The 12,274-nt window shown below is 45.4% G+C and overlaps 1 pseudogene; it reads right to left on the bottom strand.

Annotated features, from left to right (window-relative positions):
• Positions 1-4,250: 4,250 nt before the first annotated feature.
• Positions 4,251-7,017, bottom strand: LOC120235819 (annotated as a pseudogene).
• Positions 7,018-12,274: the final 5,257 nt, after the last annotated feature.

A 12,274-nucleotide genomic window follows, 5' to 3' on the forward strand; every position in this document is an offset into this window, starting at 1 on the left:
TAGCTGTGTCCATATGCAGGGTCCATTTTTATACAGCTACTGTAGCACATATATATATATATATATATATATACACGCACACATACACACATATACATATGTTGCCTTTTCCACCAATTAGGGAACCATGAACACTTCCTTGTGATTCAACACCATTCAGAATATTTCTTGTAATGGCTGTATAATATTGCCCAGGCAATAATTTATTTATCATTTTTATTAAATATTCAGATTGTTGCTGTTTTTTTTAATATTAGAGGTGACACCTATAGCTATGCTTAATTGTATGTTTAATTATTTCCTTGGGATAAATTCCCAAGGATGGGATGACAAAGTCAAAGAACAAACATTTTTATGATTCTTGGTTCCTATACCCATTTGCATTCCAAAAGTGTTGTACTGACTTACAGGGAATAGTATTTCAGTGCTACCAACAGTCCATTTTATTGCTAACGCCTATTCGGATTCAACAAATATTTGACTGCCTACTATGTGGGAGGCACTTACATATTTATTTATGCATTAAAATATCTTTCTAGAAGCTTATAGGCTTTCAGAGTTGGAGGATACCTGCTCGTTGTACAAATGAAGACCCGAAACCCAGAGAAATTATGTACAGCATTCAGCATTGCATGGTCTGAGAGCAATAGCACATATACTATTGATGGTGTGGCCTTCGAGCCCTTGGCACTCCCTGCCACGCCCACCTGGTGCAGTGCGGGCGTCTGTTTCTTTCCCATTAATGCGGCGGAGAAGTGACAGCGTGTTGTCCTCTGGCCACCGCCACCCAGACAATCTCCTGTATGGCATATATTTGGGCAATAGAAGTGGGAAAGCTCCAGACCTCTAAGACCCCACAGCTAAGCCAAGACCTCTGATGAATAACAAAAGACTTACTTTCTAAAACGGGTGGGAGGGGGCTTCTTTACCCCTTCCGGGTGTAGTTCCCACAGACTGTGGCATATTAAGCATGAAGTGCCTGTAAGACCCTGTCCTCCCCCTTCTCCCATGCCTACACTTACACTCCTGCGCTGCAGTGCCAGGAATAACCTTTCTCTGGCCTTCTATGCGCTCACCCTCTCTGATCTTTAAGTACCAGCTCCTCCAAGAAGGGTTTTGTAAATCTTCCTGTGTGTCCGTTATCTATGGCTGCCTAACAAAACCATCCTGAAACTTCTTACTCAAACTAGCAATGATTTACAATTTCCCATGATTCCGTGGATTGGCTGAGTAGTTCCTCTGCTGGTTTCACCTGAAAATACTCATTCAGCATAGGTCAGGAGGGGCTGATGGTCAAGATCTCTGGCACTTGTTGGCTCACACCTGGGGCACCTCCGTTCCCCTTCATGTGGCGTCTCCTCCTCCAGCAAGCCAGATGGTCCTCCTTCCGCGGCATCTCAGGGCGATGTTCTAATGTGCAAATGCCTGTCCAGCCTCTGGGGAGTCAGTGTCCCACTGGCCAAAGCAAGTCACAGGGCCACACTCAAGAGTCTATGGGAGAGGGAGGCACACCCAGTGGGTATACTGGGAGGCATGATGAGGAGTCCCATTCCTCTAACAAATGGCTCCTATCCCTCCCACGGGGGATACGTTCACTCTTCCCTTCCCGGTGGCCTCTGGTCTCATCCAGTCTCGGCCCCAGGCTCACAGTGCAGGGCCTTCCCATCCAAGACTCACCGGGTGCACTTCGTCCCTGGCTCCCCTGGGTCCAAGGACTGGGAACGAAAAAGAGAAATCATCTCCTCGCTCAGTACACCTAACACAAGGTGGTGAGAGAGGGCAGGACGATCTTGGGAAATACTCATGTCCAATGGGGGGCCGCAGGTGACGCACAGCGACGGGGCAATTCTGAACCAAGCAGGGTCCGTGTTGTTGAGCCTACTTCGCAGGTACGGTTGCTCCTGCGGTAGGGGCCCTGCTAGCAGCCTGGGAGTGACTCCTCAGTCCATTGTTCTCTGTGCCCCTTAGCTTTGCCCTCTGGGCTTGTGCTCCAGCTTCTGACATACTCTTCCTGGCCTGTAAGAACTGTGTCTGCTGCTGATGTAGCTGTTCTGCCGATGGTTCGATGGTTCGGAGCCCCAGGGCGGGGGGCGGGGGGGGGGGGCGCTTTTTTCCCTTCACTTTGAACTCTCCCTGTCCAAGGACTCCCCTAAAACGATGTGGGCTTCTCATGTGTCAGAAAAGAGTCAACTTGGTTAGACAAAAGCCATCCCCACAATTATTTTAGAGATGGTCCTCCCTCCGTTTTGGGCGGCGTGTGGCAGAGCCACAGGGCAAATGACCTCAAGATTCTTAGAAGCTCCTTTTCCGGAGAGGGCTACTAGCACCACCTTCTATCTTTCTGAGGTCTTAACAGAGTCACAGCCTCAAACCTGATCTGATCTTTACCCTGAAGCCATCCATGTCTTCCTGGAGACTCCCGTGGGTTAGAGAGGCCAGAAATACTGAACACTTAGTTTTGGGAGCCAGCACCCCCTGCACCTGCCCCCCCTTCCCCCTCCCCCCCGCCGTCTTCCTTCTCAATTCTTCTGGGCCGCTGAACACTTCCTCCTTTCCGTTCCTTACAGCAAAATATGCTGAAAAAGACAATCTACACTTTTAACATTCTGCCTGGAAATTCCCTGAGCCGGATTCGTAAGCTTATTAGGTAAGTTTTCTACCTTCTAAATTCCCGCTGGGGACAGTTTTGCGGGGCTGCTGTCACCGCGGTAACTATTTCACTGCTCCTTGTTTTGCTGCTAGAAGACACAGGTGGCTGCCTTTCCCCTCCTGCAGTACATCTCCCCCCAAAGCCTCCTGCCACGGCCTTCCTTTGCCACACAATCCAGAGCCAATACCACGTTTCGTGTTTTTGTTAAGGCGCTAACTCCTTCCAGGTACCAGTTTCTACATACTGTCTATTGGTGCCTAGCCAATCACCCCAAACTTTGAGTCTTAAAACAGTATTATTCCTCTCATCTTCGCGGGTCAGCTGGGAGGCTCCTTTGCTGGTGTCACTCGGGCCCCCTCACGTGGCAGCACTTAAACTGTAAGATCAACCGAACTGGAATGTGCAAGATGGCCTCACTGCACATCTGGCAGGAGGAGCTAACCAACAGCGTGACTGTCTTCCTCCCTGTGGCCTCGTCATTAGGCTAGACTGGTTTCCTTACGTGGGGGTCACAGGGCGATGTTCCAAGAGAGCAAGTCCTACTGTGCACGTATTTCTCAAGCTTCTGCTTCTGTCATGTGTACCATTTGTCCCAACACACAAGGGCATGTGCACCACGAGGCGTGACTCAGTGGGGACCATCACTGTTATAGTCTACCATACCGTGCCTCTAGGCTGAGTGGGTCTTCTCCTTTGGGCTCTCCTAGTGCTTTGAACCTCTACTAAAATGCACTTGAGGGCTGCCTGGGTGGCTCTGTTGGTTAAGTGCCCGACTTCGGCTCAGGTCATGATCTCACGGTTCATGGGTTCTACCCCCATGTCGGGCTCTGTGCTGACAGCTCAGAGCCTGGAGCCTGCTTCGGATTCTGTGTCTCCCTCTCTCTCTGCTCTTCCCTGCTCACTCTCTGTCTTTCTCTCTCTAAAAAATAAAGTAAACATTAAAAGTTTTTTTAAAAATGATGCACTTGGGGCGCCTGAGTGGCTCAGTCCGTTAAGCAACCAACTCTTCATTTCGGTTCAGGTCATAATCCCACGGTTTGTGGGTTCAAGCCCCACCTTGGGCTCTATCAGTATGGAGCCTCAATGGGATTCTCTCCCTCTCTCTTGCTCCCCCCCTCCCCGACTCTGCTCTCGCTGTTAAAAATAAAAATAGGGACTTGACAATAAACTATTTGTAAAAAAAAAAAAAAGGCAATCAATCAATCAATCAATAAACAGGGGTACCTGGGTGGTTCAGTTGGTTATGTGTCTAACTTTGGCTCAGGTGATGATCTCACAGTTCCTGAGTTTGGGCTCTGTGCTGACAGCATAGAACCTGCTTCAGATCCTCTGTCTCCCTCTCTCTGCCCCTCCCCTACTTGCACTCTCTCTTTCTCTTACTCAAGAATAAAATAAATTTAAATTTAAAAATAAATAAATAAAATATTTAAAAATGCATTTTTTCAGAGAATAATAAAAATAAAATACACTTAACCTATTTTCTCTTTAAAACTATCGTTTCTGTTTAATTCACTGCCATCTGTGAGCTTTCTTTCTTTCTTTTTTTTTTGACTGGGAAAATAACTTCATTTTCTTTGGATGTGTGGGCAGATATCTAGTCTCAGAACTTCTGGAATTGCTTCTTGTGCCAGTGGCCTCGGTGATCTTGAGCATGTTGAAGCACACAGTCTTGCTTGAGAGCTGGCACTCACCCACTGTGACAATGTCGCCAATACGGACGTCTCTGAAGCTAAGGGACAGTTGCATGGGTATGTCCTCATGGCGTTTCTTAAAGTGCTTATACTTTGGAACGGGGGTGGGGGGGGTAGTCTTGGTGGATGAAAATGGTCCTCTGCATCTTCACTGTGGTCAACACCAGACAGAATCCGCCCTCGGATGGAGACATTATCAGGAAAGGGGCATTTCTTGTCACTGTAGGTATCCTCGGTGGCCTCCATGGGGATCTCAAAGCCTAGCCTGTTGTTGTAGTATTGCGGAAGCTTCTCCTTGCCACTTTCTCCAAGCAGAACCCTCTTCTTATTTTGAAAGATGGCCTGCTGCTGTTGGTAGGCGTGCTCAGTCTGAATGCCCTCCGTCTTCCCAGCCACCTGAGGAAGGGTCTGTGATCTTCTTTAAGCAGATATTGCCAGGTCTGTTTTCTATCCCACCTTCCATTTCATGGGCTTGTATATAGCATGTGTTCATTAAATATTAGCTCTTAGTGAGAAAGTCTTAGCAACACAGTGCAGGACATTGTAAGTTGTGTAATGTTGGCATGGTTTTCCTCCTTGAGTCTGTCACCAAACACCAAAGTACTACACAGGTTCTCAACCTTCTCAGGTCCATGACTTTTCCAGATTTCTGAAGAGCCATGAAAGGATGCTGACTGGTGCGAATGTTTAAGCTATGATAGTCTACATATAGAATACAGTCTCATCCATGATAATCACATGTAACACCTGCATCCTGGCCAAGCCCAATCCAAACCCAAGGCTGACCTCTCATCTCTTACAGCCACCGCTCTTATGTGTTCTGACCATGAGTCCTGGGTTTTGGGGGACTTGAAATCTAGTTGAGAAAGCGTAATGGGTGCAAATGAAACAACTGAAACTACTTACTTAATCAACATGTCAACAAATGCAAAAATCAATGCACTACAACCGGGCCTGGTGGTGTAGGGGATACAACACAGACATGGTCAGAATGCAGTGAGGTTAATTCTCAGAAAGCCATCTCCTTGGAGAAGGTGAGGTTTGAGTTAGATCTAGAAACAGGGTATGGACAGATGTTGATGGAGGCAATAAAGGATGATCTAAATGGTATTAGTGTCTCTGAAGGTACAGAGCCCAGTGAAGTAGGAAATTAACACTCAGTGTGAGAAATGGGTAAGTAGATCTGGAGGTGGGGAACAAAAAGGGTCGGAGAAATAAGTGGGGTGACAGACATGCCTTTAAAAGCTCAGCAAATCACACCGAGGGTCACGTGGGTACCTGAGATCGCCTCTGTGGGTGAAGTTGGTTTCTGGAGGCTTCCTCACTCTACAGTGAAGTGGTTTTCCATTCAGGGCGATTGAAAAGCTAGTATTGCACACCTCAGAGAGAAACAGAGGAGGTGGGAGGCTGGCCTGCCCCAAGGGGGAGCCCAGAGCCCTGGGTGGCAGTGCTGGGAAGTTGCTCCACGTGGTTTGCTACAGCTGTCGTGGCTTCTGTTCCAAAGGCTGACCCTTTTCCTCTCTGCAGTTTGGGCTCTTGGCTGTTGCATCTTTGCAAAAGATGGAAACTTGGCGACATAGGGAAAAGGGAAGACTTTCCTGGCGTACAGTTGTCCTAACCCATCCTCGAAACACCCTGAATAGGACAGGACATGCGCCGAAGCCACGGCGGCCCCGGAGGCCCAGAGAAGGCTCGACGGTGGCGGCCCAGGACCTAGAAGGAGTCGCTGTGGGGAACGAGAGGGAGGGCTGCCTTGGGCGGAGCTCTGAAATGCTGACATGAGGAACATCATGTGCTGACATGGAGCACGAGACGCTAACCACAAGGCAAGGAAACTAGGAAATGTTGAGAAGCGAAAAAGAGATAGGACAGCTCAGCACTGGTGACAGGAAAGCACTTTCCTGCTCCTGGGGCTTGCTGGGCTCATGCAGCCTTCTCTCTGGTTCTAGAGAGGAGCACAGAGGCGGCGCCTAGAAGAGGAAGGGGGCATGCCTAGCTCTCTACTCTCTCCTCCCTCACGTGACAGCCGGGACCTGAAAACCTTATCTTCCAGTGTCCGAGGCTGTCTGGTGACATTCTGGAAGGTGAAGCAGCTCGGCACCCATGCCCCCCTCACCCACGCGGGGACAGGCTGGGCTGTACGCAGGCACAGGCGGCTCCTCTCACCAGGGAGCCGGCAGAGCCTCCTTCCTTCTTCCGCTGAGCTTGTCCTCAAATGCCCTTTGCCCTCTTCCTACAAGCATAACCTCTTCTAATAATTAACCTTAACCAACGGAGAAGCTCTCTGGTTCTCCACGTCCACTGCACATTGGTTCACTCTCAGGAGCTGTAAAAAGAACCCGGTTCGTCTAGGGTGGGTCCGAGATGTACGTTCTTTTCCCCAAAAGCATACCACGTGGGTGGTACGAAGCCAGATGGAGAACAGCTGGACTTACTAATCTTGAGCCATGTTAGAAAGTTCGGTCAACATGGAATTTGTCGATCTTTGGAGGTGTCTGAAAACACCACATAAAGAGTTAGCTTTTGGAAAACCGGCAAAACCTAGGAGGTACCCTCCATTGGAGACTGTGGCCTCTGGGTGGTCCTCCTGGGGAAATTCTTGAGGGTCTTCAGTTTGGGCTCTGGCCTCCTGAGCTCGCCACAGTGCGGCAGGATGGGAGCTCTTCCCGTGACCATCGGCACATGGAAAATACCCTGGTGGCTCAGCGTAGCTGTCTCTTCAGCCCAGTACCATCTTCAGCATGACGCCCAAGGAGGGTTTTGTTGAAGGACACAATCGCCGTCTGTAATGTAAATCTTAGCAAGTCTCTTTTTTATTTTTATTTTTTAAATCTTATGTATTTATTTTGCGAGTGAGTGAGCGAGGGAGTGGGGGAGGGGCAGAGAGAGGAAGAGAGAGAGAATAACAAGCAGGCCCTGAGCTTTCAGCACAGAATGGGATGCGGGGCTCCAACTCACGAACCGTGAGATCATGACCTGAGCCAAAATCAAGAGTCTGATGCTTAACCAACTGAGCTACCCAGGCGCCCCAGGAAGCTTCATTTGTAAAGGTTTTCCATGCCGTTTGTCACAGACTCAGACCTCACACAATGTTCCGGAGAGTGAGAAGACCCGTCTTCGCACTGCCTGTCTTCCTGGCCGTGTGCCGTCCCCAGCCGGCCTCCCAGTTGGTCTTCTGCGCCTTCTTCATTTCACGTTCGGACGAGATTGAGAACCTCTGGGAGGAAGGGTTTCCACATTGCTACCCACCATGTAAAGTTGCCGTTCCTGTTTATCTCTTCCAAAGTTGCTTCTTTCCAGCACCATCAGCCAGCCCTACCTGCCAGTATTCTGAGATGTGAGTGCGTCTCATCCGGCTCTGTCCACCTTTGGTGCATCAATCTAAGGTCTCATCCTCCTCCGAAAGCCAGAATTAGGTTTTTGCTTGTCATCATGTAAAGAACACTCTTTCTGCTTGTCATTTTCATTACTCTCTCTTGAAGTCTTTCCAGTCCTTTTATATCGTCTGTAAGTGCCAGAGAACAGAATGACACACATTATGGCGTCAATTTACTATAATTTGATACAAGGATGGGATCGTGCTGTTTTGTTTCCAGTGTTCTTATCTGCATGTTATCAGGGATTTTTGGTGGGGATTGGAGGGCAGGGCTGTGGGTTCATAATTTCAAGAAATGGCTTTCAGGTTCATTACATTATTTTCCTTGAGCTGTGATTCTCTTCGTGCTGCCCACACTGATGCTCAGCTAGCAGGTGTCTGGCCTCCCACGCAGCTCGCTCACATCTTTCCGCATCTTTATTTCCACCACTGTCAGCTCACTACCTGGCCAAACTTGGTGTCACAAACGACCTTGGAGATTCCACTGCATACCTCTTCCTCGGATCATTTATAACTGTGGAAATTAAGACTTGGATGTTCAGGCTGCAGAGTGAAAATGAGACAGATTCTGGGACAGATTTTGAAAGGTATTTTTTCCTGTTTTTGCAAACGTGCATGCTCCCTTAAGACAGTTTGAAAATATAGCGGGGCGCCTGGGTGGCTTAGTCGGTTAAGCGTCTGACTTTCGCTTAGGTCATGATCTCGCGGTTCGTGGGTTCGAGCCCCGCGTCGGGCTCTGTGCTGACTGCCAGCTCAGAGCCTGGAGCCTGTTTCAGTCTGTGACTCCCTCTCTCTCTGACCCTCCCCTGCTCACGCAGTCTCTCTCTCTCTCTCTCTCCTAGAAATAAATAAAACATTAAAAAAATTTTAAAAAAGACAGTTTGAAAATATAAACAAATACAAAGAAAATTAAAATCACTCCTAATCCTACACCCTCCCTCCCCCACACCGAGATGATCTCTGCTAATATTTTGGTTTCTGTCCTTCCAGTCTTTTCTTCAGGAAGGAACACACACACACACACACACACACACACACACACACACCCCTCCAAACTCTTTCCCTCTTTTTTAAACACAAACACCAAGAAACACACACACACACACACACACACACACACACACACACACACCCCTACAAACTCTTTCCCTCTCTTTTTTTTAAACACAAACACCAAGAAAATTGTAATTTCCCTGAGTGCTCTCCCAGGCTTCCTCTCACAGGGCAACTATTTTCTCCTAGTCTCGGTTTATTATTCCCTTACTTTATAAAAGTGATTTTATAAATCATGAATTTAGAAAGTGAATTTAGAAATTGTTTGGGTTTATTTGGTTTTAAGCTTTCTAAAAACCATATCCTGCTCTAATCACGTATCTCTTGCCCTTTTCACTCAAAAGCACAGGTTCACTTTATCCAAACTGTGCCGTGTAGATGCAGCTCTTTCACTGTGCCTGCTGTTTGATATTTCTGTTCTGGAGACACCCACGATTTATTATTCATTCTTCTCTTGCTGGTCATTTGGATTATTCTTAGTATTTTCCCATTATGAGCAGCGTGTATACACGCCTCTTGGAAAATGTGTCAAGAAGTGTCTTTGGGGTGAAATCATGGGCTATAAAGCATGCAAAAATTCAGCTTTATGAGGCATTGATTGCCAAACTAGCTGCACCAATTTATATTCCTGGGAATCAGTGCCTAAGAGTTTCCAACCGATCAACCTCCTGTACAACATTTGGAATCATCAGACTTAATACATTTTTTTCCTTAATGTTTAGTTATTTTTGAGAGAGAGAGAGAGAGGGAGAGAGCGAGCAAGAGAGCACGAGCTCTGGAGGGGCAGAGAGGGAATGAGGATCTGAAGTGGGCTCTGGGCTCAAAGCGGTGAGCTGAATGCAGGGCTCGAACTCACGAACTACAAAGACCACGACCTGAGCCACAGTCAGACACTCAAGCGACTGAGCCACCCGGGCACCCCTTGGAATTGTCAGCTTTTACAACTTCTGCCTGTCTAGTAGGTTTCTAATATTGTCGCATTAATTTGCATTTTCCTGAACACTAAAGAACTCCAGGATCTTTTCATACATATACTGGCCATATGTGTTTGCCCTCCTGTAAAATGTCTGCTTATATTTTTGACCCTTTTCCTCTTGGGTTGTTTGTCTCTCATGCATATTTTTAAGCAACATTTGAATCATATTACACATACCATTTTATGCTTTTCCATGACATGAAACATTCTCTTACAGTGTTATTTTAATGACTGTGGCACCTTCTATTTCATGGCTATCTTGTGATTTAATCAAATCATTGTACCTTTGTTTTCTTTTCAAATTTATTTTTTAGAAATAACTCTGGCAAGATATCCTAATGCATACATTTAATTACACATCATGAAATATTTTTATAAAAGAAGTTGCAAGAATTTGGATTTCTGGATCAAAGGATATCAACATTAAAAAAACGGATATATATTTCCAAATCACTTTCGAAAGGTTGTATAGTTTATATTCTTCAAAGAACTCTTTAACACTGGATATTAAATATCAAATATTTTGCTAATTTAATTTGTAAATTTAGCAATAAAGATAATATTTTAAAATGTTTATGGACCACTGTGTTTCATCTTTTCCTGGCATTCTTTCCCCAGCTTATGGTTTGCATTCAACCAAAGGTATATCTAAGTATCTCAAACAAATTACTTGGTTTACTTCTTTCTCCCTCTTCATGTGGTTATATCATTCATTTGACACATAATCGGGGTTGTTTGTTTCTGTTTGCATCTAGTTATAGGTTTAAAATTTTTTCTCATGTTTGTTGATTTAATTTAGTTTAATTGTTATTATTATTTTTTAAACTTTTATCTGTTTAATTGATCTCTATGCCCCACATGGAGCTCGAACTCATGACCCTGAGATCCAATGCTGCATGCTCTCCTGACTGAGAGTGCCAGGTGCCCCTTCATTTTATTTTTGAACATTTGTAAGTAACATTAACATGCTTCCAGAAGGCAAAACTACCCCAAAAGATACTCTCAAAATTGTCCCTCCCTCTCTTATCCTTTCTACTGGTTTCCTCACCCAATTTTTTACAAACGATTTCATTGTTTTCTGATTTATTGTTCTTGTGATAATCTTTTACTAAAAGAAGCAAATCCATTTTATTTTATTTCTTGTCTTTATTACCCAAAATGCAACATACTAGAGATTTGCTTTTGTACTTTGCTTTTAATTTTTTTAAATGTTTATTTATTTTTGAGAGAGACAGAAAGAGAAAGAAAGTCAGAGCATGAGCTGGGGAAGGGCAGAGGGAGAGGGAGACACAGAATCTGAAGCAGGCTCCAGGCTGTGAGCTGTCAGCACAGATCCCAACGCTGGGCTTGAACCCACAAACCACAAGATCGTAATCTGTGCTGAAGTCGGATGCTTCACCAATGGAGGCACCCAGGCACCCCTGCTTTTAAAACTTAATAATACACCATAGAAATTATTACAAGTCAGCTCATAAATATATTCCTCATTCCCTTTTATTGCTTCCTAGGCATCAACTCTAAGTATCATGCTTTATCCAATCAGTCTTCTCTGTCTGGGCACTTAGGTAGCTTCCAGTATTCTGCAAATACAAATAATGGTACAATGAAGAAGGGACATATGTGGGCGAATTCTGGAGATATCTTTAGGGTAAGTTCCTAGACGTTGGAGTGCTAGGTTGAAAGGTAAATGCACCAACCTTTCTTTAGATATTGGCAAATGCCCCATTCAGAGGGGTTATACTATTTCCATCCTCTGTAGTAATGACTGTCTCTCAATAATCTCACCAACAGAGTGAGGCTCTATATAGCTGTACAGTCGTCCCAGTATCATGTTAAAAGGTCCTCTGCCTCAGCCTTATCATATGCCAGATTTCATATGTAGTTGGGCTCATTTCTGCTACATCGGTCTGCCTATTCACTTGCCGGAACCACGTTATCTTCATTCAAGAGGCTCCATAGTAAGTTTTGATATCGTTAGAGTCGGTTATCTCTCAGATCTCATTTCAGTGTTTCACTAGTGATTTTTGAGCATTTATTTTTCTGTAAGAACCTTGGTATCAATTTGTCTAGCTGCAGAAAACAACACAAAAGCTGGGTTCCATTTGGGGGGAATCATATGAAATTTATAAATTAACATAAGGAGAACTGTCATCTTAACAATGTTGAGCTATTTTAACCAAAACCAAGGGATGTTCTCTTTTGAGTATACTTTTGTGTCTTTTGGGATTGTTTTTATAGTTTTCTTTTTTCAAAGAGCCTGATTTATTGAGACATAATTCACATATCTTTCAATTCCTCTATTTAAAGTGTACATACAATTCAGTGGTTTAAGTATAATCACAGGCTTGTGTTCCCATCGCCACAATAATTTTAGAACACTTTCATCATAAACTCAAGAAGTACCCCCATGTCTGTTAGCAGTTCTTGCCCAGGCCCTCCAACTCCTCCAGCCTCCTGGCATCCACCAACCTTCTTTCTGTCTCTGTCAGTTTGTTTCTTCTGGACAATTCAATATACGTAGAATCATA

This window comes from Hyaena hyaena, unplaced genomic scaffold, assembly GCF_003009895.1.
Source record: "Hyaena hyaena isolate Hyena2069 unplaced genomic scaffold, ASM300989v1 scaffold_138, whole genome shotgun sequence".
NCBI classification, from domain to species: Eukaryota; Metazoa; Chordata; class Mammalia; order Carnivora; family Hyaenidae; genus Hyaena; species Hyaena hyaena.